At 41.3% G+C, this 5263-nt stretch overlaps 1 non-coding gene across 1 annotated transcript; it reads left to right on the plus strand.

Annotated features, from left to right (window-relative positions):
• The first annotated feature begins 5120 nt into the window (after positions 1-5120).
• Positions 5121-5192, plus strand: trnac-gca (transfer RNA cysteine (anticodon GCA)). Its single transcript has one exon. It is a non-coding gene; the product is annotated as a tRNA-Cys (tRNA).
• Positions 5193-5263: the final 71 nt, after the last annotated feature.

A 5263-nucleotide genomic window follows, 5' to 3' on the forward strand; every position in this document is an offset into this window, starting at 1 on the left:
GCAGCAGCAGTAGCAGTAGTATTTAATTAATATCCTAGTAGTTGTACGGGTAGTAGAAAGAGGTCTCTGTAAAACTCCATACAAGTTTGAGGAGAGTATTTATTAAAGTGTGCAACACATTGCTATTGCGATATCTTAAGTATTGAGCATTATGGTACTGACTTATAAGTTAATGGTGCAGTACTTAGTTATGTTGTTTGTCCACTAGAGGGCGCTCTGAGACCTGCATAGTGGGCATGTCGAGGTTAAGCTACAATTGAGGTAGACCCAGCTAGGTAGCAGGAGATCGGGAACTGTTCCAGTCGGTGTTGTAATGTAAAGTGTGTGCTGATAATTCTGACAAGTAAATAAGTTATCAAACGGATACTTATGGAGTGAAGATGTTTTATTGGATGAAGATGCAACAGCTATATTTCTAATTTGCATTTAGTTTGGTGGTGTAGATGTATCAAATCAAATCAATCACTAACGTCCTGGGCTACTTGATGTTTTCGGGTTGCTATCGTGTTGAGGATTACTAGCTAGCTGTATTAATGTGAACCATGGCAAGATCCTGGAAGGTAGGCTAATCAACCAGTGTTTTCTTATAAGTTCTCTGCAACTGTGCAGTAGCCTAGCTCTAACAATGCGCCCTGCCACGTTGCTAAAACCTGTCTAGTGCCTAAAGAGCAGAATAAGCCTTAATGCTTTTATGAAGGGTTTCCATTCATTCATTCATTTTGCTTAGTTTTTAAAGAGGGACCCTGCACTTACATTCCTGACTGTAAAGAATGAACGAATGTCTCGTTTCTTGGGAGGGGGGCCGTCATCCATTATGTCACCGAAGTCTAGCTCTCCGAAGCTAAGAATCCGCGACCGCAACTTGACATTCTGGGCTAAGCCAAGTTCACAACGGGGGAAGGGGGTCGCAATGTTTTTTTTTTCCTTGATTGTTTGGTTGATTCGTTCTCTTGTGTTTCCCACATTGAAAGTAAATCTGGAACAGCAAGGGACTGATCTAGGAAAAAAGGAGGACTTTTATGTCACATACTAGACAAAATATTGGAGGGGACAGATTGGTACTTTCCCAACATTGGGGGGGACGTGTCCCCCTCAATGTTTATGGTGGTTACGCCCCTGCTTCCAAGTGCCTCAGCCCGATCAAAAACAGATTTGAACTGCGTTACAAGAGCACCTATATCTGGTGCTGCATACTTGGAACACAGCATTTCCATGACTGTGTTCTCAGCTTCACGGAACTTTTGCTCACTGGCGTCTCTTCGCGCCAGGGCATCTCGCAACTCACCATCGTCGTCAGTTGGGTCTACCTGCCCCTGTGCGACGATATATTCATTACTGGCATCGAAGAGTTTATCATAATCGTCCTTTAATCTTGCTAACTCTTCTGACAACTCAACTTCACGTAAACGGCCAGCACTAACATCAAGGCGGTTTATTCGTGTTGTAAAGTTTCGTTGCGCATTTGAGCGCCTCCGCTTTAGGCTCTCTAGATCTAGCTTGTCTTCCGCCATTTTGTCCTTTCCAAGTGAATCAAATCACTAGAATCACTTTAGCAAAAGATCCGTGCAAAAAGGTTCAACTCGTTTTGGTAGATCCGTTCGGAACGAACGACTCGTCCGCGAACGGCCCAGACGTCTCTTGCTGGCTGCTACGGCTGGAGCAGCGTTGCGTACAAAGTCACTTTATTGGCTCCGCAGTTTTTATGCTATCCACACAGCCTTACTTACGGTTGTGGAAGTTATTCAGCCCTTTAACGGCCCCGTTAGCTCTTGGCATCGGCTTCTCCGTTGTAGTGGCGTTGTTGACGGGCGCTCCCTTCACAGACTCCGGGTCTCCGGTCCCGACGCCGGCCCTCAACGATGGCTATTCTCCACTCGGGGTCCGTGTCCTCTCCGGCACGGCTCCGACAGCGGTTTACAACTGTCCAGGTTTTCACTAAACTACCTGCTATAGTTTAATAAACTCCCCTCTGGAAGGGTTATCCGGACAAGTACGGCATATACAACTCGAGTCACTTTACGAAGTTTTATTGCGCACACATACACAATAAATTCACCCACTGATTAGCCCAACTGTTTCAGCTACACTAGCCCGTTGGTAACGTTAGTTACTGAGTGACATTTAGTTAGGTTGTAAACCTGCAATGCAAACACAAAACAAAACCCGAATTAACCAATGAAATTATACACTCGTTCATATTAACATTAATTCCTGATTTAACCTAGCTTAGTTTATAGTCACTCACCGACAAGGCGTACCAATCCTGACCATCAATTGAATGAAAACAACAAAAGGGTGAGGCACCTTGTGGCGAGTCGTGCATATACACACACACAGGTCGGAAACCAAGTATGATAACAAAATAAACCTTAATATAACATGAAAGATATTACAGCAATCAGTTACAGTAACCTGGTTTGATTACAATATAAATATAAACATAACTCTTCCTATCACTTATAAATATATATATATATATATATATATATAAAGCAATAATTTCCTCTGCTGGAAAGTTCTACAGATGTTCATGTATGTGCGTGCTGTTTTGGGAGAATTAAGCACCAAAAACAAAAGTTAAAAACATTTTGGTGTGTCACGCACCAAAACTGCTTTTCTCACAGGGAGGAGCTGCAAATTTAAAAAAAGACCTCAGTTCACTGAAAGAAGCTGAAAATCACAGAAAAGGCCTCAGTTCAGTGAAAAAAGGTCAAAATGACAAAAGTGGCTGAAAATGGCAAAAGCGCCTTATCTCACTGAGAGGAGCTGAAAATTGCAAAAAAGGACCCAGTTCAGTGAAAAAAGTTGAAAATTACGAAAGTGCCTTTTTTCACTGAGAAAAGCTGAATATCACAGAAAATGCCTCAGTTCAGTGATACAATGACATAATCTCCAATTCTATGACAGCAAGCCACTTATTTCGCTTGTTTTCAGGTGTCCTTCTGGGTATTGATGTATGCATGTGCTTTTTGGGGAGAATTAAGCACAAACCATAAGAGTTAGACACAGTTGGGTGTCTCACGCACCAAAACTGTTTTTCTCACAGAGAGGAGTTGAAAATCACAAGAAAAAGGCTTCAGTTCAGTGGAAGAAGCTGAAAATGACAAAAGTGCCTTGTTTCTCTGAGAGAAGCTGAAAATCCTAAGAAAGTTCCCAGTTCACTGAAAGGAGGTCAAAATGACAAAAGTGCCTTATTTCACTGAGAGAAGCTGAAAATCGCATACAAAGGCCCCAGTTCAGTGAAAGAAGGTGAAAATGACAAAAGTGCCTTATCTCACTGAGACAAGCTTATAATCACAGATCTGCTTTTCTCATAGAGAGGAGCTGAAAATCCCAGAAAAAAGGCCTCACTTCAGTGAAAGTATCTGAAAATGACAAAAGCGCCTTAGTTTACTGAGAGAAGCTGAAAATTGAAAAAAAAAAAAAAGGCCTCAGTTCAGTGATAAAAAGACAATCTCCAATTCTATGACAGCAAGCCACTTGTTTCGCTTGTTTTCAGGTGTCCTTCTGGGTATTGATGTATGCATGTGCTTTTTGGGGAGAATTAAGCACAAACCAGAAGAGTCAGAAACAGTTTGGTGTGTCATGCATCAAAACTGCTTTTCTCACAGAGAGGAGCTGAAAATAAAAAAAAGACCTCAGTTCACTGAAAGAAGCTGAAATTCAAACAATAGGCCTCAGTTCAGTGAAAAAATATCAAAATGACAAAAGTGCCCTATCACACTGAGAGAAGCTGAATAACGCAACAAAAAAAATAGCCTCACTTCAGTGAAAGTCAAAATGACAAAAGTGGCTGAAAATGAAAAAAAGTGCCTTATTTCATTGAGAAAAGCTGAAAATTGCAGAAAAGGACCCAGTTCAGTGAAAAAAGCTGAATATGACAAAAGTGCCTTATCTCACTGACAGAAGCTGAACATTGCAGAAAAGGCCTCAGTTCAGGGAAAAAAGGTCAAAATGACAAAAAAAAAGGCCTCAGTTCAGTGAAACAAGGTGAAAATGAAAAAAGTGCCTTATCTCACTGAAAGAAGTTGAAAATGACAAAAGTTTCTCACTTTCCTACTGGGTATTGATTAATCCACATGCTTTTTGGGGAGAATCAAGCACAAAACAGAAGAGTTAGAAACATGTTGGTGTTTCATGCACCAAAACCGCTTTTCTCACAGAGAGGAGCTGAAAATCACAAAAAAAAAAAAAAAGGCCACAGTTCACTGAAAGAAGCTGACATTTTCAAAGGTGCCTTATTTCACTGGGAAAAGCTAAAATTCACAGAAAAGTCTTTCAGTTCAGTGAAAAATGTTCTCATCCCAATTCTATGACAGCATGTTCTTTCGCTTGTTTTCAGGTGTCGTCCTGGGTATTGATCGTAGAGTGGTTAGTACTCTGCGTTGTGGCCGCAGCAACCCCGGTTTGAATCCGGGTCACGGCAGCAGTTTTTAGGCTGCTCAAATGTTTTTGGCTTTAGCCTACTGCATCATTATTTCATCTTTAAGACTTTGAACGCTGCTAAATCTTTAAAATCAGGGTTAGTGGCGCAATGGATAACGCGGTTGACTACGGATCAGAAGATTCCAGGTTCGACTCCTAGCTAGCTCGGTTATATTTAGCCAGTAAATCACTTGTTCCTCATTAATAAAAGTACTTCTCAAAAACCGTCTGTAAAAGTACAACTGGAATGAAGAACGACATATTGAAGGGTCAATGGGAGTTTACCATTTCGAACTGTACTTCTCTACCAAATGTTCGTCAGAGTCAATGAACATCTGAAACGAAGAACAATGCTGTTAAAAAAAAAATGAAACCCTCTTTATTTGTCACATACATGCACACAGCAGAGCACACACAGTGAAATTTGTCCTCTGCATTTTTCACTGTGTGTGCTCTGCTGTGTGCATATTGAAGGGTCAATGGGAGTTTACCATTTCGAACTGTACTTCTCTACCAAATGTTCGTCAGAGTCAATGAACATCTGAAACGAAGAACAATGCTGTTATGGCCCTTCATCATGAAACCAGGCGAATATGAAGTATTATGTTTGCTTTTGACTTCTGCTCATTTGAGCTTTAGTTTTATTTACAGTAATTCCAAGCCTATCAGTTTATGGCTTAGATATGTCAGGCATAGGGGGTATAGCTCAGTGGTAGAGCATTTGACTGCAGATCAAGAGGTCTCCAGTTCAAATCTGGATGCCCCCTTGTTTGTTTGCCTTCAAACTGATACGTGTAAACTACTGCCAAAACAACAGTGGCCGTTGGGGCGGGGGATA

This window comes from Eleginops maclovinus, chromosome 20 (genome assembly GCF_036324505.1).
Source record: "Eleginops maclovinus isolate JMC-PN-2008 ecotype Puerto Natales chromosome 20, JC_Emac_rtc_rv5, whole genome shotgun sequence".
NCBI lineage: Eukaryota > Metazoa > Chordata > Actinopteri > Perciformes > Eleginopidae > Eleginops > Eleginops maclovinus.